Source organism: Sorex fumeus, unplaced genomic scaffold (assembly GCF_029834395.1).
Source record: "Sorex fumeus unplaced genomic scaffold, SorFum_2.1 ptg000037l, whole genome shotgun sequence".
Taxonomy (NCBI): domain Eukaryota; kingdom Metazoa; phylum Chordata; class Mammalia; order Eulipotyphla; family Soricidae; genus Sorex; species Sorex fumeus.
In genome coordinates this window covers 6,390,973-6,414,802 of record NW_026606094.1, presented here as the reverse complement: position 1 = coordinate 6,414,802, position 23,830 = coordinate 6,390,973, and the positions used below count along the sequence as shown (strand labels likewise).

Here is a 23,830-nt window from a genome sequence, read left to right as displayed (position 1 = left end):
GTCACAACTAACCATAGCAAACACCTCTGCAGAGGTCCTGGAGAGATACTAAAAGAACTTGCTTCGAATGCAGTCAACCCTGATTCAATTCCAACACAAATTATGATCTCCTGAGAACCACCAGGAAAGAATGACCCCTGAAAATAGAGATAGAAGTAAACCCTTAACAACTCCATTGGAAGTGATCCTTAAACCAAACCAGAACAAAACAAACAAACAAACCTCTGCAGGACCTACTGTGGAAGGTAAGAACATGAAACTTGATTGACAAATTGCTCACTATAGAGTAATTTGAAAGGCAAAATATTCAGGAGAATCAATCATAGAAAAGGAGAGAAGACACAATCTGTGAGTTTTACCTCCTGGTTATCCACAGTGAATAGCCACCTCTGTATTCTTCAGGAGAAAAAGAAAAGTAACCTTGTGAATGCCAAAAAAATTTTGTTCTTGAAAAGGTCTGGCCTAACGTGAAGTTTTTTAACAAAGCCAAACTACTGTAGTCTTATTAGAACATAATATCCTAAGGAAAAGAAAGTGTATTTTTTCATTGCAGACTCTTTCCAAACTGCCTTCTCCACCTAAGAGGAGGTTACAAAGCAATAACCAAAAACCTCTTAGGAAGGTCACACTCCAGTGGCTAAGGTTAAGTCACCTAATCAAAGACTCTTATCATTCCTCTCTGCCCTTTATTGCTTACTTGTACCTTAAATTCTTATTTATCCCAATTCTTCCTATAAAACATGAATTATCTGGCTATTAGGAAAGTAGTACATCAGAGACAAAATAATTTTATGAGAAACTAGAAGTTGCAAGCAATTTTAAGACAAACCAAAGGGCAACACATCCCCCCCCCAAAAAAAGAAAAGAAAAACAAGGCCTGTTAATACAGAGCAAGGATGTGGTAGGAATTTGGAATTTTCAGGAAAGGAACTATGAATAATTTACGTGGCTTACGCAGTCGCGCAATATCTCCCTATATACAAAGTGATCAATGGAAAGTAAATCATCCAACGTTTCACCCTTAAAAGCTGGCTTAACTCTTATACAAACCACAACACCCAATAGGAGAGAGAGAACAAAAGGGAATGCCCTCTGTGAGGAAGGGTGGGATGGGGGGGATGGGGGGTGGGAGGGATACTGGGATCCGTGGTGGTGGGAAATGGTCACTGGTGGAGGGATGGGTATTCAAAATAAATAAATAAATAATTTTTTAAAAAAGAATATGTGGATAGTATAAGTAGAGATATAGAAATTCTAAGAACTCCAAAGATGTGGGACAGCTCAAAATTGTACTGTAAGAGAATTCAAGAGGATCTTTAATGATTTTTAAGGACTGGATGTAACTAAAGATTAAGAACTAAATTTGAGGTTATCTCAGTAGAAACCTCTAAAATCCACCTTGGAGAGGTAATACTGGCATTGAATGACAAGCCTGACACATGGTCAACATCAGTTAGATTCCAGCACTACATAGTCCTCTTCCATCCCACATATGGCAGGGTGAAGTCCTGCAAGTCCCAAGTGACCAGCGGAGTCTTTGGTACTACAAGGGCCCTTGCAGCACAGCTTACTTTGCCTTCATTGAGCTGCAGATCAGTTTTCTGAGAATCTCCAGGAGGGGTCCCTGGGGCCTCCAGTGTACTATTTGGAAACAAACCACGCCCAAACCTCTAAAATTGAAAAAAGATCATATAAAAAAAACACATAAACTAACAGAAAAAAAAGCCGAAAAAATTATTCAAGACCTGCAAGGCACCTAAAAATGGTACAGCGTGCATGTAATAGGAATTCAGGGAAGGGCTTTAAAGAGTTTCAGGCTCTCTGATTATGGCATCATCTCTACACACCAGAAGGGAAGTTTCAAAATGACCACAGACAGGAACTCTGTTCCTAATATCTTTGCCAAAACAAGAGGCAATGGGACCGGGCATATCAGATTCCATCTGGACACTGACCAACCAGATCTTCTTGGATTTTTACTTGTGGATATAATGGATAATTTTCAATACATTTTCACTTTCACTATTTCATTTGAGCCTCTAAAAACCTCTCTTGTTCTAGTTATGTCATCGCTGATCTGTTCAGTAGAGTCCATGGCCATAGAAAATGAAAGTGGTGCCATCCGAAAAGTAAAATTAGTGTAAATTAAACCTCTTCTCTTTTTGAAAAATACCATAATTTTTTCAGAGAGAATAAATTATGTTATATAACCAATAATATAACCTTTAATTGAAATACACTAGGGGGGCTGGTGGAGCGATAGCACAGCAGGTATGGTGTTTGCATTCCACCTGGCCGACCCAGGTTCGATCACAGCATCCCATAAGGTTCCAGAGTACAGAACCTGGAATAACCTCTGTGCATCGCCGGGTGTGACCCAGAAAGCAAAAAAAAAAAAGAAAGAAGTACACTAAAAGGATCATATAAACTCTCATTTGATCCCTCGTACCACATATGGTGGCTTGACCACCACCAGGTGTGATCCCTAAGCACAGAGGCAGGAATAAGCCCTGAACACTGTTTAGTGTAGCCCTAAAACCAATCCCCTTTACACTCTGCTTTCTCCCCAAAGAAAGTGTCAAATAACAAGAATTATTACTCAATAATTTATGTTAATACAAAACAGCAAAATAAAATACATTCAAAAACTTTTTTATTTCCCATTAATTACCTTTCTCCAGCATATGAATGGTGGAAAGCAATCCTTAAAGTAAATGGTGTGAACCCCTGATCTGCGTGGGACGGGCACAGAGGCCCAGCTCTGGGCAACAAAGCTGAACGGCTCCAATTCCAACAGGTACAGCCCGCCCCCAAGGGCCTGGGTCCCTCTCTGGGCACGCGCAGCTAGAAACAGCCCCCTAGACAGCCGGTTTTCAACCCCTGATCTCCGTGGGACGGGCACAGAGGCCCAGCTCTGGGCAACAAAGCTGAACGGCTCCAATTCCAAACAGTAGACCTTCCCAACTCCTCGCCCAGTGCGAGGGACTCTTTTGCAGCACTCTTTACAATAGCCAGAAACTGGAAGAAACCAGAATGCCCAAGAACAGATGACTGGTTAAAGAAACTTTGGTACATCTACACAATGGAGTACTATGTAGCTCTTAGAAAAGATGAAGTCATGAAATTTACATACAAGTGGTACAATATGGAAAGTATCATGCTAAGCGAAATGAGTCAGAAAGAGAGGGATAGACATAGAAATATTGCATTCATCTGGGGGATATAAAGTAACAAAGTATGAGATTAATACCCAAGAATAGCTGAGATCAGCACCAGGAGGATTACTCCATAACTTAGAGGCCAGCCGGGTATCCTAGAGGAAAGGGCAGTTCAGATAGAGAAGGGAGCACCAAATAAAGGATGTTTGGAGGATCCTCCCAGGAGGGGAGATGCATGTCGAAAGTAGACTATGGACTGAACATGTTTGCCACTCAATGCCTCTTTTGCAGACCACAACACCCAGAAGAAGAGAGAGAACACAGGGGATTGCCCTGCCACAGAGACAGGGGGGATGGGGGGATGGGGGTGGTAGGGATATTATCCATGGTGGTGGAAAATGGACACTGGTGGAGGGATGGGTATCTGATCATTGTATAATTGAAACCAAAGCACAAAAAATTGTAAATCTACAACATTAAAAAAAAATAAAATAAAATAAAGGGAAAAAAAAGTAAATGGTGAATGGTTAGTGTTCACAAAAAAACAGGGTATGTCTATAATCAACAAAATTATCTAGGATAACAATTATAACATCACCCAACTCTTAATTTTAGTCTAAAATCACCTACATCTATATGACTCTTAAAAATGATGACAAGAAGTCTTAACAATAGTACAGTGGGTTGTCTGTTTGCCTTGCGTGCAGCTTTCCAGAGTTCAAGCCCCAGCATCCCATATGGTTCAAAAACACTGTCAGGAGAAAGTACTAGGTAAAGAACCAGGAACATCCCCTGAGCATTTGAGCATTGCCGGGTGTGACCCAAAAAGCCAAAAATAAATAAATAAATAAATAAATAAATAAACAATATTCCTTTAGGATTACAATTAAAAATTACCACTCTGAAACACTGATTTCAGAATCATTGTTGGCCATGGCTTTCTTAAATAATGTGGCTTCTTAACTGTATTTAGGAGAGATATTTCCACAGCCTTCCATGTAAAGGTGAGTTAAAAATGAGGTCTAATATGTTTGGTACATTAGAAATTAAACACAAATAGTTGCAAGATCCAAATATAAGAGCGTACAAAATAAGAAACTGCAGATACTTTATGCAGTGTTTCATTGCTGGAATTCAGAAACAAATAACAGAAAATCTGTGACATTATGACAAAGGCAAAGTTCTCGTTTGAGATAGTATTAAACACTAAAAAAGGGGAATTTATCTAAGAATGTTAGATGAAGAATTGCTGATATTTGTAGGTGGAAAACTCTTGCTTTCTCTCTCTGAGATAAAGATACATAATTGATATTTTGTTGTGCATAGTAAATGTTATACCTAGTTATCTTAAATTGGACATAATTTGTTGGTTCTTTGCAGACTAAATGTCTTCAAATAGTAATATCTATTAAAAGAGTGATGCTCAGGGGTTACTCATAGTTTTGCACTCAGAAATTACTCCTGCCGTTACTTCAGGAACCATATGTAATGCCAGGGATTGAACCCAGGTCAACCATATGCAAGGAAAATGCCCTATCCATTGTACTATCTTTCTGGCCCCAAATTTTGATTTATTTATTTATTTATTTTGCTTTTGGGGTAATACCCAGTGATGCACAGGGGTTATTCCTGGCTCTCCACTCAGGAATTACCCCTGTCGGTGCTCAGGGGATCATATGGGATGAACCCGGGTCAGCTGCATGCAAGGCAAACACCCTACCTCCTGTGCTATCGCTCCAGCCCCTGGCCTCAAATATTGAAGATCTGTAAGTAAAAAAACAGTCAAAAATAAGTAGGGTAACAAGAACAGATGAATGGTTCAAGAAACTTTGGTATATCTATGCAATGGAATACTATGCGGATGTTAGAAAAGATGAAGTCATGAAATTTACATACAAGTGGTTCTACCTGGAAAGTTTCGTGCTAAGTGAAATGATCCAGAAAGAGAGGGACAGACATAGAAAGACTGCACTCATCTTGAGAATATAAGTAATAAAATGGGAGTCGAACACCCAAGAATAGTTGAGATAAGTAACAAGAGGTCTGCTCCAGGATTTGGAAGCAGGCAACATATGCTGGAGGGAAATGCAGCTCAGATAAAGGGAACATCAAGTGAAGGATGTTTGGAGGACTTGCTCAGAATGCGAGATGCGTGCTGAACACTATGGCCATTCAATACCTCTATTGCAAACTACAAGACCCTGAAGGAAAGAGTGAGCAAAAGGGAATGCCCTTTCACAGAGGCAGGGTGGGGTGAAGGGGATGGGGTGTGGGGGTTGGAGGACTACTCGATCATTGGTGGTTGAGAATGGGCACTGATGGAGGGATAGGTTCTCAATCATTGTATAGGTGAAACCCAAGCATGAAAGTGTGTAAGTCTACAACTGTACCTCATGGTGTTTCACTAATAAAAAAAGAAATTCATTAATTTAAAAAAATAAGTAGGATAAGACAAAAAGTATGCCTACTAATATTGAATGAAAACTAGAGCCACTAATTCAGAAATAACATATTATTTTACTTCTTAATCTTTAATTTTTTTACTTGAAACACTATGGTTTACAAGACGATTGATGACATGGTTTTATGCCTACAACATTTCAACACCATGTCCTGCACCATTCTTTTAAGACTGCCAGTGCTCAACTTACGATTGGCAAGTTATTTTGTAGACACATACTTATTTTTATTTTTTTAAATATATTTTTGGGCTATACTAGCATTCAACAGGGACGAATGTGGACGTATATCTCTGCTGCCCGCTCAAGCAAATCGATGAGTAACAGAGTGTCAAGTGATCAAAATGATCAAGTGCTATTTTTATTTTTAAATAAATCACTGTGAGGTATAGTTACAGACTTAAAAACTTTGGCTTATGTTTCAGTCATACAATGATCGGGCACCCATCCCACTACTAGCGCCCATTCTCCACTACCAATGATCACAGTAGCCTTCCCACCACCCCGTCCCCATCCCCCCAGCCCAAACCACCTCTATAGCAGGGCATTCCCTTTTGCACTCTTTCTCCTTTTGGGTGTTATGGTTTGCAATATAGGAATTGAGTGGCCATCATGTTCGGTCTATAGTTTACTTTCAGCTCACATCGCCCATCCTGAACTGACCCTCTGAGAACTCTTTACTTGGTGGTCCTTGCTTTATCTGAGCTACCATTTTCCCCCGCATGTGAAGCCAATTTCTAATCCATGGAACAATCCTCCTGGTACATATCTCTACTACTCATGGGTGTAAGTCTTGCATTGTTACTTTATATTCCACAGATGAGTGCAATCTTTCTATGTCTGTTCTCTCTTTCTGATTCATTTCACGTAAAATGATACTCTCCATGTTGATCGACTTCTATGCAAATTTCATTACTTCATTTTTTCCTAACAGCTCCATAGAATTCCATTGCGTAGATGTACTAAAGTTTCTTTAACCAGTCATCTATTCTCGGGTACTAGGTTTTTCCCAGATTCTGGCTATTGTAATGAACATATAAGTGCAGATGTCATTCCGAATATACTTTTTTGCATCTCCGGGATATATTCCCAGAAGTGTTATTGCTGGGTCAAATGAGAACTCAATTTCTAATTTTTTGAGAAGCTTCAATATGGTTTTCCAAAAGGGTTGAACCAGTTGTCATTCCAACCAGCAGTGAAGAAGACTCTTTCTCCCCACGTCCTCTCTAACACGGGTTGCTTTTGTTCCTTTGGATGTGGACCAGTCTCTATGGTGTGAGATAATAGCACATTGTTGTTTTGATCTTCATCTCCCTGATGATTAGTGATAAAGAGCATTTTCTCTTGTGTCTTTTGGCCATTCAGATTTCTTCTTTGACAAAGTTTCTGTTGATTTCATCACCACATTGTCTGATGGGGTTGGATGTTTTCTTCTTGTAGAGTTAAACCAGTGCCTTGTATATCCTGTATATCCTTGAAATCAGCCCCATGACAGATGGGTATTGGGTGAATATCCTTTCCCATTCTGTAGATTGTTTTTGTATTCTGTCCATCTTTTCAGGTGCAGAAGATTCTTAGTTTAAGGTAGTCCCAGTTGTTTGTCTATGTGTCCACTTGTTTGGTAAGTGGCATGTCATCTTCGAAGATACCCTTGGCTTTAATGCCATGAATGGTTTTGCTGACCTTGTCTTCAATGTACCTTTTGGGTTATTGTCTGATGTTGAGGTCTTTAATATATTTTGACCTGAGTTTTGTGCATGGAGTTAGGTAGAGGTCTGAGCCCTTTTTTTTTTGTTTTTTTTTCCCTTTATTGTATTTTATTTTTTTTAAAAGTTGTAGATTTACAATTTTTTGTGCTTTGGTTTCAATTATACAATGATCAGATACCCATCCCTCCACCAGTGCCCATTTTCCACCACCATGGATAATATCCCTACCACCCCCATCCCCCCATCCCCCCTGTCTCTGTGGCAGGGCAATCCCCTGTGTTCTCTCTCTCCTTTTGGGTGTTGTGGTCTGCAAAAGAGGCATTGAGTGGCAAACATGTTCAGTCCATAGTCTACTTTCGACATGCATCTCCCCTCCTGGGAGGATCTTCCAAACATCCTTTATTTGGTGCTCCCTTCTCTATCTGAATAGCCCTTTCCTCTAGGATACCCGGCTGGCCTCTAAGTTATGGAGTAATCCTCCTGGTGCTGATCTCAGCTATTCTTGGGTATTAATCTCATACTTTGTTACTTTATATCCCCCAGATGAATGCAATCTTTCTATGTCTATCCCTCTCTTTCTGACTCATTTCGCTTAGCATGATACTTTCCATATTGTACCACTTGTTTGTAAATTTCATGACTTCATCTTTTCTAAGAGCTACATAGTACTCCATTGTGTAGATGTACCAAAGTTTCTTTAACCAGTCATCTGTTCTTGGGCATTCAGGTTTCTTCCAGTTTCTGGCTATTGTAAAGAGTGCTGCAATGAACAAACAAGTGCAGATGTCACTTTGACTATACATTTTTGCCTCTCTGGGATATATTCCCAGGAGTGGTATTGCTGGGTCAAATGGGAGCTCAATTTCTAATTTTTTGAGAATCGTCCATACTGTTTTCCAGAAGGGCTGAACCAGTGGACATTCCCACCAACAGTGAAGGAGTGTCCCTTTCTCGCCACATCCACGCCAGCATCGGTTGCTTTTGTTCTTTTGAATGTGGGCCAGTCTCTGAGGTGTGAGATGGTATCTCATTGTGGTTTTGATCTGCATCTCCCTGATGATTAATGATGTAGAGCATTTTCTCATGTGCTTTTTTGCCATTCGGATTTCTTCTTTGAGAAAGTTTCTGTTCATTTCATTGCCCCATTTTTGGATGGGGTTGGATGTTTTCTTCTTGTGGAGTTTAACCAGTATTTTGTATATCCTGGATATCAACCCCTTGTCAGATGTGTATTCGGTGAATATCCTTTCCCATTCTGTAGACTGTCTTTGTATTTTGGTCACTGTTTCTTTGGAGGTGCAGAAGCTTCTTAGTTTAAGATAGTCCCATTTATCTATCTCTGTTTTCACTTGCTCGGCCAGTGGCGTGGCATCTTTGAAGATACCATTAGCTTCAATGTCATGGAGGGTTTTGCCAACTTTATCTTCAATGTACCTTATGGTTTCTGGTCTGATGTTGAGGTCTTTAATCCATTTTGATCTTACTTTTGTACATGGTGTTAGGCAGAGTTCTGAGCCTATTTTTTTGCATGTAGCCGTCCAGTGATGCCAACACAATTTATTAAAGAGGCTTTCCTTACTCCACTTCACGTTACTTGCACCTTTATCAAAGATTAGATGAGCATATGATTGAGGAGAGATGTCAGTGTATTCAACCCTGTTCCATTGGTCTGCAGTTCTGCCTTTGTTCCAGTACCATGCTGTTTTAATTATTACTGCTTTGTAGTGCAGTTTGAAGTTCGGGAGGTTGATTCCTCCCATTTTCTTTTTCCCAAGAATTGCTTTAGCTATTCGTGGGGGCTTATTGTTCCATATAAATTTCAGGAGTGTTTGCTCCATTTCTTTGAAGAATGTCATGGGTATCATTATAGGGATTGCATTGAATTTATACAATGCTTTTGGTAGTATTGCCATTTTGACAATGTTAAGTCTCCTGACCCATGAGCAGGGAATATCTTTCCATTTCCTCATGTCCTCTTTTATTTCCTGAAGTAGCGTTTTGTAGTTTTCTTTGTACAGGTCCTTTACTTCCTTAGTTAAGCTGATTCCTAGGTACTTGATTTTCTGGGGCACAATTGTGAACGGGATTGTTTTTTTCATGTTGCTTTCTTCTCTCTCACTGTTTGCGTATAGGAAAGCCATGGACTTTTGGGTATTGATTTTATAACCTGCAACTTTACTATACGAGTCTATTGTTTCTAGGAGTTTTTTGGTGGAAGTTATTGGGTTCTCTAAGTAGAGTATCATATCATCTGCGAATAGTGAGAGCTTGATTTCTTACTTTCCTACCTGAATGCCCTTAATATCTTTTTCCTGCCTAATCGCTATTGCAAGTACTTCCAGTACTATATTGAACAGAAGTGGAGAGTGTGGGCATCCCTGTCTCGTCCCTGATCTTAGAGGGAAGGCTCTCAGTTTTTCCCCATTGAGGATGATGCTTGCTGTAGGCTTGTGGTAGATGGCTTTAATTATGTTGAGGAAGGTCCCCTCTATACCCATTTTGGCAAGGGTTTTCATCATAAAGGGGTGCTGGATCTTATCAAATGCTTTCTCTGCATCTATTGATATGATCATATGCTTTTTATCTTTTCTTTTGTTGATATGGTGGATTATGTTGATTGATTTCCGAATGTTAAACCATCCTTGCATCCCTGGGATGAATCCTACTTGGTCATGGTGTATGATCTTTTTGATGATTAGTTGGATTCTATTTGCTAGTAGTTTGTTGAGGATCTTTGCATCTGTGTTCATCAGGGATATCGGTCTGTAATTCTCTTTCTTTGTGGTATCTCTGTCTGCTTTTGGTATCAGTGTGATATTTGCTTCGTAGAAACTGTTCGGAAGTGTTTTTGATATTTCAATTTCGTGGAAAAGCTTAAAGAGTATCGGGAGTAAGTCCTCTTTAAAGATTTGGAAGAATTCACTAGTGAATCCATCCGGGCCAGGACTTTTGTGCTTGGGGAGACTTTTTATTAGCATTTCAATTTCCTTGATGGTGATAGGTCTGTTCAGGTATTGCAGGTCTTCTTGGTTCAGCCTTGGGAGTCTGTAGGAGTCTAGGAATTTATCCATTTCCTCGAGGTTTTGATGTTCCTTGGCATAAAGCTTTTCAAAGTACTCCCTGAGGATCCTCTGAATTTCTGTGGTTTCTGTTGTAATGACCCCCTTTTCGTTTCTGATTCGGTTTATTAGGGTTTTCTCTCTCCCTTTCTTTGTGAGTTTTGCTAGAGGCTTATCGATCTTGTTAATTTTCTCGAAGAACCAGCTTTTGGTTTCATTGATCTTTCGGATTGTTTTTTGGGTTTCCATCTCGTTAATCTCTGCTCTGAGTTTTATTATTTCCTTTCTCCTGTTCGGGTTGTGCTCCTTTTTTTAGTCCTTCTCCAAGCTCTTAAGCTGTGAGGTTAGGTTACTTATGTGTGCTCGCTCCTCCTTCCTGAGGAATGCTTGTAGAGCTATAAACTTTCCTCTTAACACAGCCTTTGCTCTGTCCCATAAGTTTTGGTAACTCGTGTTCTCATTTTCATTCGTTTCTAGGAATCTTTTGATTTCCTCTTTGATTTCCTGTCTAATCCACTCGTTGTTCAATAGTGCACTGTTTAATTTCCAGGTGTTTGATTTAGTTTTCTGTTTTTGTGTGTGATTTACTTCTAATTTCAGCGCATTATGGTCTGAGAAGATTGTTGATACAATCTCTACCTTCTTAATTTCATGGAGGCATGTTTTGTGGCTCAGCATGTGGTCTATCTTGGAGAATGTTCCATGTACGCTTGAGAAGAATGTGTATTCAGCTTTTTGTGGATGAAGTGTCCTGTATATATATACTAAGTCCCTTTCTTCCATTGTTTCCCTCAAATGAAGTATGTCCTTGCTAAGCTTGAGTCTGGTTGATCTATCAAGAGGTGACAAAGCAGTGTTGAAGTCTCCCACTAGTATTGTGCTGCTATTGATGTCTTTTTCCAAATCTATGAGTAGTTGTTTTAAGTACTTTGCTGGTCTCTCATTAGGTGCATATACATTTATTATTGTAAGTTCTTCCTGTTGTACAGATCCTTTGATCAATAAGAAATGGCCTTCACTGTCTCTTATGACCTTCCTCACTCTGAAATCGATGTGGTCTGATATAAGGATGGCTACCCCAGCTTTTTTATGGGAGCTGTTTGCCTGTAGGATTGTTTTCCAGCCTTTGACTCTGAGTCTGTGTTTGCTTTGACTATTGAGATGCGTTTCTTGCAGGCAACAGAATGTTGGGTTCAATTTTCTAATCCATCCTGCCACTCTATGTCTTTTAATTGGTGCGTTCAGCCCATTGACATTGAGCGAGATTATTGTTATGGGATTTTGTCCCATTGTTCTGTTAAAATTTGGTGTATTTGAGGGGCCTTTCTTGCCTTAAAGTAGCCCATTTAGTTGTTCTTGTAACCATGGTTTTCAGTCTATGAAGTTCCTGAGCTGTTGTTTGTCTGTGAAACTGTGTGTTGTTCCTTCTATTATGAATGAGAGTCTTGCTGGGAAAAGTATTTTGGGGGAGGCATTTATTTCATTGAGTTTTTTTACTATGTCCCACCACTGTTTTCGGGCCATGAGGGTTTCATCAGAAAAATCAGCTGTGAATTTTAAGGATGCTCCTTTGTAAGAGATTTCTTTCTTCGATCTTGCTGCTTTCAGAATTTTGTCTCTGTCTAAGGTTTTGGTCATTTTGATCAGAATGTGTCTTGGGGTATTTTTATTCGGATTTCTTCTAGCTGGTACCCTTCGGGCCTCCTGAATGTGGTCACAAGTTTTCTTCAGCTCTGGAAATGTTGTAGCAATGATTTCTTTGACAGTTTCGTCTTCATCGAGGTTTTCTTCCTGTCCCTCTGGGACTCCAATAATTCTTATGTTACCCCTCTTGGCTTCATCATGATCTTCTCTTGCCATCTGTTCCCGAATTGTGAGTCTCTTTTCCATTTTCTGCTCTTTTCTGGAGAGTCTCTGAACTTCATCTTCGAGCTCACTGATTCTGTTCTCAGCCGCTCTTACTCTGCTGCTGAGGCCTTCCACTGAGCTTTTCAATTCGCCTACGAGATTTTTCAGGTCTGACATTTCTGACTGCATTTTCCTCATTTCTGCCTTCAGATCCTCTTGTCTTCTATTGGCATTGGTTTCCATTGTTTCTTTTAAATCCCTAAGTATCCTAAGTAGCTCCCTTCTGAATTCCTTGTCAGAGAGGTTGTCTAACACTACAGTACTGTTGGTGTCATCTGGGCTAGACTCTTCAATATGAAAGTTTGGTGGGCTTTTGCGTTGCTTTACCATTGTGAGAGGTGTGGTTTAGTCCTTCACGTTCACTGTTACTATTCTGATTGATATGCAGTGTGAGTTAAGATAGGCTTATGAGTTATTGGCAACTGTGTTTCTAGTGGCTTAGCTAAAATAGAGAAGTTTCCATCTAAGAAGTTAGCTTACGGTTCCTATGGCATATGTAGTGGGAAAATATTTCGCGGCCGCGCCCGCGGCCGCGGCTCCAGAAAGAGTCCCTGGCACTGGCGAGGAGTTGGGAACGTCTCCTGTTCGGAATTGGAGCCGTTCAGCTTTGTTGCCCAGAGCTGGGCCTCTGTGCCCGTCCCACGCAGATCAGGGGTTGAAAACCGGCTGTCTAGGGGCTGTTTCTAGCTGCGCGTGCCCAGAGAGGGACCCCGGCCCTTGGGGGCGGGCTGTGAGCCCTTTTTTTTTTTTATGTAACTGTCCAGTTTTGCCAGCACCATTTCTTAAAGAGGTTTTCCTTACTCCACTTGAAAGATTAGATGATCATATATTTCAGGGTGTGTGTAAGGATATTCCACACTGCTCCATTGATCTGCAACTCAGCCTTATTCCAGCATCATGATGTTTTAATTATCACCTCTTTGTAGTAGGGTATGAGTTTGGATAACGTGATGTTCCCCACCTTCTTTTCACCAAGAATTGCTTTAGCTATTCGTGTGGGTTTGTTGTTTCATATGAATTTCAGGAGTGTTTGATCCATTTGAAGAATGTCATGGGTATCCTTATAGGGATTGCATTGAATCTGTATAATGGTTTGGGAAGTATTGCCATTTTGACAATGTTAATTTTCCCAATCCATGAGCAGGGGGCATGTTTTCATTTCCTAATGTACTCTTTTATTTTGTGAGGTAGCATTTTGTAGTTTTCTTTGTACATGTTCTTCCTTTAACTCCTTAGTTAAGCTGATTCCGAGGTACTTGATTTTCTGAGGCATGACTGTGAATGGGTTTGTTTTTTTTTTCGTGTAGCTTTCCTCTCTTTCATTATTTGCATATTGGAAAGCCATGGCCTTTTGGGTATTGATTTTATAGACTGCGACTTTACTATACGAGTCTATAGTTTCTATAGTTTCTAGGAATTTCTTGGTAGTCTTTAGGGTTCTCTAAATATAGTATCATATCATCTGCAAATAGTGAGAGCTTGATTTTTTCCTTTCATATCTGGATGCCCTTAATATCTTTTTCTTGCCTAACTGCTATTGCAAGTTCTTCCAGCACTATATTGAACAGGAGTGGTGAGAGTGGGCATCCTTTTGTAGTCACATTCTTAAGAGGTATTGGACATAACATTTTAAAGTTAATATGTTGCACTATAGCACTGTCCTCCCATTTTTCATCGATTTGCTCGAGCAGACACGAGTAACATCTCTATTTGGGAGACTTCTTGTTATTGTTTTTGGCATATGGAATACGTCACAGGTAGCTTGCCAGGCTCAGCTGTGCTGGTGCAATACTCTCGGTAGCTTGCCGGGCTCTCCAAGAGCGGCTGAGAAATCAAATCGAAGTCTACTCGGGTCGGCTACGTGCAAAGCTAACGTCCCCCTACCCCCGGCTGTGCTATCGCTCCCAAAGGCAATCATGCATAAAGCTGTAATTCCAATCAAAACAATAGAAAACTGACATAAATTATTTACAATATGCTACTAATTTAACATATAAAATAGAAATACAGATCAGTGTTGCATAATAAATTTTATTTTTAAAGCAGCATTGGTATTTTAAATTGATATGTACTTCAAATGAAATATTTTAAAATACAGTTTAAGGGCATTGCTAATTTAACTTATAACATATAATAAGATCATTTTTAAACCAAATTAATGGAAAATTCTGTTTCTGCTTTATAATGACTTAAAATTTCAGTAATCAAAATTTTTAAAGGTGTCTGTCTAGATAGTAGGCTGAGGGTGGAATGTGGAGAGGAAACTTGGAAACACCGATGGCAGACAGTTAACACTGTTGGTGGGATGGGATGGGATGGAGCATTGTGCGTCTAAAACCCAACTGAGTATAACTTTGTAGTTCACAATTCTGTAATAAAATAAAATTTATGGGAAAAAAGAATTCATAGACCAATAAATGAATTTTGAAATAGTGTTTCCTGAGATTGAAGTCAAAGAAAGACCTAGTCTAAAGAAATGTATCAATTTATAGAAAAATATGGCTAATGGAAAAAATGAAAAACAAAGAAGTTTATTGAGTAATTGAAAGATGATTAAAAGATGTTAACAAGACAGATTCACAGTGGCATATCAAAGTATGTAAAACTCCAGAAAAATGAGTTTACTAAAAAAAAATTCTGGAATTTTAAATATTGGCTAAAATAATTGACAGAAATGAATACTTCTCCTGCATTGCCTTTTAACATTGTTAACACTGTCCTCCTTGTTGTTCATCTTTTGCTCGAGTGGGCCTAGTAATGTCTCCATTGTGAGACTTGTTTTTACTGTGTTTGGCAAATGAAATACATCACGGGGAGCTTGCAAGGCTTTGCCATGCAGACTAAATACTTTTGGTAGCTTTGCCTTTTAACAAAATTAAAAGAAAAATACAATTAAGAAATAACAATGTCTTTGAATTAGACTTTGAGGAAAAGAAACAATGTGAAGCAGTTCAAGGGAAATTACATAAGTTTACTATTAAAAAAGGAGTTTGTAATGAGTCTACTGATGAAACTGGTAAATATTAACGTCCCATTTGCAATAGTCTCTATCAAGTCTCTCTCTCTTTCTTTTTTTTGTTTTTGGGGCCAGATCTGGCAGTGCTCAGGCTTGCTTTTGGCTCTGCATGGGGAGCACTTCTGTTTGGGCTTGAGAGGGACTATATTTAGTGCCAGATCCCCATGGTTGCATGCAAGGCAAGCAGTGTATTATCTTTGTCTTGGCTTATGCTTTTTCTAACTCCAGGCTAGTTGCAATAAGGCAACCACAGTATGCTCTTATAAACTAGATTAGATTGTTCTGTCCTCAGTTCAAAGCTCTGAAATTATTCCTTAGATCTCCCTGGAAAGCGTAATGACAGCATTCTTCAGTGGTTTGGTCACATTTACTTCTTTGACTTCCTTTCCTCTTTCTCTCTCCCCTAGGCCATTTTCAGTTGATCCATCATCCAAACAGAGGCATGTGCGTCTTCAGAGTCCTTCTGTATTCTAGTTCAGTTTCTCACCTTGATTGCCCCAAAGTCCTAAAACACACCAGTACCTTTTCCAGTAAGCAACAAATCAAAAAAAATAAACAACTTCCTTTTAGAAACATAAATAAAACTTAAGTGTATAGAATACTCATAAAACTCAAATGTTTAAATATCATTCCTCTTGAGAATCCACTTCAGTTTGCAGTGATCATCCCTCAGATACCTTCTAGGCACATTTACCTGTATTTCACTCTCCCAGTGACCACCTCTTCCGAACCAAAGATTTGATTTACCTTTACCTGCTCTACACTTAACTTTTCTAGGAACTTAGTGGCTTCTGATTAACCAAATGATTTGCTTAAACATGTATTTATCATCTATCTCTACAACTCTGGAATGCATAATCCTTAGTGGTAGATGTTATTGCTTATTTTGTTTTTTGTTATGCTCCAAAAGCATTAGTATGTACTAGTTGCATTGGTAGTCACTGCATAAACAAATGAATTATGAATACTTGATATACCTGGATTTATAAGACATATTGAAATAATGTCTAGAAAAAGGAATATATATTAATACATTAATATATTAATATTTAATATATACATAAAACTATAAAATAATGTTTAAGTGCCTATAAATATCTAAATTACAAACAGTTATACTCCTGTATGAGTTGGCAAGTTGTTCCATAGTCAGGCTGGTGTTGTTGCCACCATCTTATACTGCCTGATACTAAGCATGAGATTACTCATGTACTCTATCAGGAAAGAAAGAGATACATGAGAAACTTGCATGAGTTTTTGATCACCTCAGTCTGAAAATTATATCCATTTCACTAATCAAAGCTAGTTCTTTAGACCGATGAAGTCACAAATGTTCCAGAACAGCAATGACAATTTTTGATGTGTCTCCTTGAGTATGATTCACACAGTCAACCAACACAGATTTAAGCTTTTTCAATTTTAGCAAGGACTTTTTGTTGGAATCTTGATGGATATTATTTTTACTTTAGAGATACTTTAGGTATTCATAACAATATTGGAAGGTTAAAAAATCTTTGTTAAAGATTAAAGTTCTGATATTATAGTAGCTCCTCTTCTCTCTTTCTCTCTCTCAATCTCTCTCTCTCTCTCTCTCTCTCTCTCTCTCTCTCATTTAGTCAAGCATTGGTTATGGGTTAACACACCAAATATTACGCCATTCAGGAATAAGGCATCAAACAAGCATTATGTTGATAATGCTACATAATTTTGTTTTAAATTTTTATTCGTGAAACACCATGAGGTACAGTCGTAGACTTACAGTTTTTTTTGTGCTTGGGTTTCAGGGATACAATGATCGAGTACCTATCCCTCCACGAATGCCCCTTTTCCACCACCACTAATCTCAGTATCCCTCCCACCTCACATCCCCTTATCCCACCCTGCCTCTGTGGCAGGGTATTCCTTTCTGTTCTCTCTCTCCTTTTGGAAGCTGTGGTTTGCAAAAGAGGAATTGAGTGGCAATCATGTTTGGTCTATTGTCTACTTTCAGCATTCATCTCCCATCCTGGGGGGATCTTCCCAACACCCTTTAATTAGTGCTCCCTTCTCTATCTGAGCTGACTTTACCCCTAGCGCTACATAATTTTTAACTCCACATGACCTAAAGCACTGTTTTTCTGTCATATATACAACAGAGGTTTAAAGTTAAACCTTTTAAAGCATTGTGAATGATATTTTTATTACAACTCAAGTATTTCCATCCAGAAAACTCCCTGTTTCAGTATATTCTTCAGTGACAAGGGGTTGATGTTTGGTTTTTTGAATTTCAACCCACTGGGGGAAAAAAAAAAACTACTCTATGTTACTTCTGAACTTGAGGTCTTTAGAAAAGGTATGGAATTACCACCATCTGGTGGGAAAGAATGGAAGGACAATTTGGAGCACTGTGAGAATTGTGGCATGGGGCATGTGGATAAATAAATAGGCATGTGGATAAAATACCATAGCCACCATAAATATAATCAAGTTTCAAAATATAAAAAAATTGAGAGCTCTGAAATTGAAACGAGAATAAAATCTGAGAAAAGAGAATAAATTTAGAGTTATGACTTCATTGATGAAAGTGTACATGAGAACCAAAAGAAGTAATTTTTAGTTATATTGACAAGAATATTCTCAAAACAAGACTATTGTCAAAACTGTTGAGTATGGGACTGAGCAATAGTATAAGGGTTGGTACGCTCATACAGTATAGCCAAACCGGGTTAAATTCCTGGCACCACATTGTCCCTGAAAATCAGTGAATATAGCCTTGGAGGCCACTGAGCACTACCAGCTGTGGTTCTGGGGTCTGCAGCACTGCTCTAGTATCGTAGATAAGCCCCCCCACCCCCCATGCACTACAGGAGTGTATCACTGTACCATCCTCAGATGCTTACTTTGAACTTCTTGCAAAGTTAACTGGTAATCACCACAAAGCATGAACATTAACACTGTTGTAAACAATCTCATGTCAACAAATCTAAAACAATAAAGATAATTTTTGTTTTTCAAATATCAAATATCCATGCCCCATTGATGTAGCTACCATTTTCTCACAACCTTAAATCTGACTTTGTCCTTATTCATATTTGAAACATTATTTTAGTTTAGCAAAACAACAATGCAGTGAAATTCTCCCTGAATCCTAATCAAAAACTTTTTCTCAAGTTATCCTGTAATGTTCATTAGTAGTAAATTGAAATATCTTTCAAAAATTATTTTAAACATCCAGGCAAGCTAGCAAGAGTATCTCGCCAGGACGGCAAAGCCTGGCAAGCTACCCATAACGTATTTGAAATGCCAAACACATTAACAATTATCACAATGGAGACGTTGTGGGGCCTGCTTGAGCAAATCGATGAACAATGGGAGGACAGTGCCAGTGAGAGTGATCAATACCTAATTCAAAGATCTTTATATATGTACCATAATATAAACATTATTTAAAATATAACACAGCATTTAGGGCGTTTGCCTTGCACACAGCCAACATGGCCGTCCCGAGTTTGATTCCTCCACCCCTCTCAGAGAGCCTGGCAAGCTACAAAAAGTATCTCACCTGAACAGCAAAGCCTAGCAAGCTACCCGTGATGTATTTGATATGCCAAACACAGTAACAATTGTCATAATGGAGACGTTACTGGGCCAGCTTTAGCAAATCGATGAACAACGAGAGGACAGTGACAGTGACTCTTTTCAAAGGTTTTGCAAGAATTTATAAATCAGAATGCCAAAAGCAATAATCTCAATCTATTCTGGTCTAGGCAACTCATTCTATCCTATCCCAGTCAATTCATCATTTTTCTTATTTCCAGTGACATTTAATCCCAATGTACAGTGCTTGAACTACTGCTTCTTTTCCTCCATGGTTGTACCTATTTGCATTTGGTCAAAATACAGAACTTGTCTCAATGCTAGTTTATATAGGTTTTATTTCACTGCAATAAAATTGACACCTTTTGTGTATTCAAAAATGAATATAAAGCCACATGGCTCTCTTGCTGCCTGCATTCGGTGGTCTCAGGCCACTTCCCCCACCCCAATAGCAATTGGTGAACAAATTAAGAAATGAGGGCCAGACTAGTTGGTGATCAGTTGCAGTTTATTCCAATCTAGTCTTGATTCTCCTCCTGTCCCCCATGCTAGTGTCCACCACTCCATCTGGCAGCTTTGCTCGACTGGCCATCTTCCAAGCACGGGGGGAACAGCTACACCTAGGTCAGATAGCACAATCAACATACGAGAACCCTTCTTTCCAAGAGGGAAGCTCCTCTAAAATAAGACAAAATCTCCTGCAGCCAGGAGATCTGTTAAAGGGCGAAATAACATCTGGGGTGTGTTTCTCCTTTCCTTAAACCAACAACCATTTAAACATTTACCTTAATTCTACTTCTTCATAATATTAGTCATTTTGAATGGACATGGTTATCGTGTGGATATGGTCGATGGTGCTGAATCCTTTGCGGAACACTGCTTGCTCGCATGGTTGTCCTTCATCTAGTGTTCTGCCAATCCTATTTAGGATGACTCGAGTGAACAACTTGTAGATGAGAGACAATAGGCAGATCGGGCGATAGTTGCCAATGTCATGGATGTCTCCCTTCTTGAACAGTAGTACGGTCCTGCTGGTTTTACACTGGGACGGAACCTTGCATTCAGACAGGTAGCGAGTGAAGAGCCGAGCCAGTGTATTGATGAGTACTGACGGCAGGTTCTTCAGGTGTTCAGGTCTGACCTTGTCTGGGCCGGGTGCTATTTGTTTTTTACCGATGAAATGGCGTGTCGGATTTTGGAAGGGAGAACTTTGGGAAAGACATATCCATCCTGTGGAATTTGGTATGTCGGCAAGTGGACATGGCTATCGAAGAGATTTGAGTAGAAGTCATGGATAATCTTCTCCATTGCTGTTCTGGAGGATGTGATGGATCCATCAGGATGTCGGAGGGCAGTCATCTTGGTCTTATAGTTGGCGAAGGACAGGCAGGCGTTACGAATACTTTTCCCGGCTTCTGCCGCATCTACCAGTACTTCTGCTCTTCTCTCTTTGAGGTCTTCCTTGATCGCATCTCTGCACTGCTTTGCGAGCTCGGACGTTAGCTTGCGGTTGCCTGAGGCATGCGCCAAACCACACTGGTGAATTAGCTCAAGAGTTTTCGAAGATAGGCGATTTTTTGTGGCTATCTCTCTCTTGGCATTCCTTGCACATTCATGGAGGTGCTGAATCAGTCAATCATATTCCTTGTCAATGTTGTCAACAATGGCATCTTCCCATGTTGACGCAATAGTACCAAAGAGTTCCCAGTTGGTGGTCATTCTGTGAGTTCTCTTTTTAACTTTGCAGCCCTTTCTCCCTGCTCTGTGAAGTAGAATTTTGCACGAAGTAGACGGTGGTCCGATTCCGTTCGAAATTTTGGGACAACAGCGACATCAGTCAGGCAAAACCGTCGATTGAATATGATGTGGTCTATTTCGTTGTGGAATCGTCCACCGGGAGACTCCCATGTCCATCGTTTAGATTCTGCCTTCTGGAACTGTGAGTTACCATGAATGGTCTTGGTCGACATGATGAACTCAGACAGTCTCTCACCCCGTTCGTTCCATTCTAGGCCATGGGTCCCGATGTGAAGTTCTTCAGCTGATCTTCTCGGTCCTATCTTGGCATTAAAATCACCCACAATGATCTTGTAGAAGGTGTGGTCATCTTTATAGAACTTCTCTAGCTTCATGTAGAACTTCTCGATTTCTCTTTCATCATAATGAGATGTTGGTGCGTAGACAACGAAGATAGAAACTGCAGGCAGTGAGCCACATCTATTGAAATGTAAACGTCCGATTCGGGTTGTTAGGCTTTCGAATGAATCAATGCTCTTGGCCAAGTTTGTGTTGACAATTACACCTACGCCTCCAACACCTCTTTTATCGCATGTTCCGAGGAACAATTCTTCTCCAGTGTCGAAAACGGCATGGTAAGATTCGTGCCTTCTTGTCTCGGTCAGACCAATGATGTCGTACTTCATTGAGGTTTCTCGGGAGTTCAAGATGCCACTCTGTTTAACGTTCATTGATTTAAAGAAGGCCTTTGATTCTGTTGAGACGGAAGCAGTCATTGAAGCCCTAGCCAATCAGGGCATTCAAGCCCAATACATCAGGATCCTCCGTGAGCTGTATTGTGGATTCACTACCAGGATCTCACCATTCTACAAAGAAGTGATCGTTGATGTCAAGAGAGGGGTGCGGCAGGGTGATACCATTTCACCAAAACTCTTCAGTGCCACCCTCGAGAACATCATGCGACGACTGGAATGGGAAGGAATGGGAGTGCAGATAGATGGTCGGCAACTACACCACCTCCGCTTTGCTGATGACATTGTTTTAATAACACCAAACATCAGCCAAGCGGCACAAATGCTAGCCAACTTTGACCGTGAGTGTGGAAAGGTAGGACTACAGCTGAATCTTACGAAGACAATATTTATGAGAAACAGCCTTGTTCCTGATGCCCCATTCGCTCTCAATGGAACAACCATCTCCGAATGCAACAGCTATGTGTACCTAGGTCGAGAGGTCAACATGACAAATGACCTGGCACCCGAGCTGTGCAGGAGGAAGAGAGCGGCTTGGAATGCCTTCAAGAACGTCGAAGAAATAGCTAAGAGGACGAAGAACCTCCGGCTCTGGGCACATCTCTTTGATTCCACTGTTCTTCCTGCATTAACATATGCCTCAGAGACCTGGGCCCTATGCAAACAAGATGAGAATGCTATTCAGGTCTCCCAAAGAAGAATAGAAAGAGCTATGCTTGGAATATCACATTTCACTCAAATGAGAGAAAGAATCCGGAGTTCTGACATCCGTCGATGATCAAGGATCAGGGACGCTGTCTCATTTGCCAAGGTGTCGAAAATCAGATGGGCTGGTCACGTAATGAGATTTAAAGATGACCGCTGGACTAGACCTGTTACCGACTGGATCCCACGGGATGTCAAAAGACCGCATGGCCGCCCACCTACCAGATGGTCAGACTTCTTCGTCAAGATCATGAACGATCGGTTTGAGGCCCTTCATGTTCCCGGAGCAAACAGATGCCATTGGGCTACACTAGCACGCGACAGGGACAAATGGAGACGTTACTGGCGCCCGCTCGAGCAAATCGACGACTAATGGGAAGTTAAGTGAAAAGTGATAAGTGAATGGACATAGTAATATATACATTAAGCTTGTAGGGTGGCTCTCCTGGGGACATCTCACTATAGATTTCAGACTAAAGTGCTCAGGCCAGGTTAGTCTTTCCTAACCCTAGCAGGGTACTAATCCAGTTGTTTCTCATGACAAAATTTATCCATTACTGTACTATTTTTTTCCTCATTACTGTACTCTTAACTTATAGTTAAGTATTATGGCTCTTGTCTTGGCCTGTTTTGATGCCAGGGTAGCTTACAGCTTGCCCTGCGTCCATCCAGTCCCTCTTTGGGACCCTGAGTCTGGAGTGATAGGAACTAAGGGCAACTGAGGCTTAAGTCAAGAAAACAAATACCCAGAGGTGAATATTAGTCAGAGTCAATTAACTGCCAAGTTACAAATGGCATTAACTGTCTTCCTGTGTCTATACAAAAATGACGTTGCTCTGAAGTGAACTATGCAAAAGGTCATAAGGGAAGGATAAAAGCAATATTTCACTTTAAAATTCAAAATCAGATATTTCTGAGGAAAGAAGGGAAGAAAGGAAGGAAAGAAAGGAAAAAAGGAAGGGAGGAAGGAAGGAAGGAAGGAAGGAAGGAAGGAAGGAAGGAAGGGGAGAAAAGAAAGAAAGAAAGAAAGAGAGAGAGAGAGAGAAAAAAAGAAAGAAAGAAAGAAAGAAAGAAAGAAAGAAAGAAAGAAAGAAAGAATTTGGTCTTTCTATATTACTCCATGCACAAGTCAAGTCAATATGAATTACAGAAATCTGACACTAGTACAGGGGTTTAGGTTCTTGGCTTGCATGTATCTGACCCTGGTTTGATTCTCAGCAGCATATGTGCATCTGTGAACTCCTCCAAGTGTTAACCCTGAGTCCAGAGTGAACAGTAACTGTTACTGCAGTTTGCAGTTTGCCAACAAAGGAGACAATACTCTACTCATGAAAAAGATTTGACTAAGGTTTTGAGATGTTGTATGATATCCTATTATGTATCATATACTATCACATCATATCATATCTAATAATAATATAATATGATAATTCAATTTTGTAATTCATCAATATATCATGTTCATTACATTATATCCAATGTTGATATAAATGAGAAATATTATATGTCCTGTTACAAAAACCAGAATCTGCTGTTTGTACTCATTCCTTACATATTACAAATTTTCTTATAAGGAAAATTCAGGTAGGTGTTGCAGAGCTGCTTGATATTCTGGTTTCTGGGTGGGGTGTTTTAAGCTACATTATTAAGGACCATGGAGCAATGACTTGACACCTTGCAACAAGTGTTGATTTGAATTCTGAGGAGACTTGATATTTTGGAACAATTTGGAGTTTTACGTGATTGGAACA

General features: G+C 39.8%; 1 pseudogene; it reads right to left on the bottom strand.

Moving 5' to 3' along the window:
- Window positions 1-1,466: 1,466 nt before the first annotated feature.
- Window positions 1,467-23,830, bottom strand: part of LOC130027607 (hyaluronidase-4-like) — a 57,231-nt pseudogene continuing 34,867 nt past the window's right edge.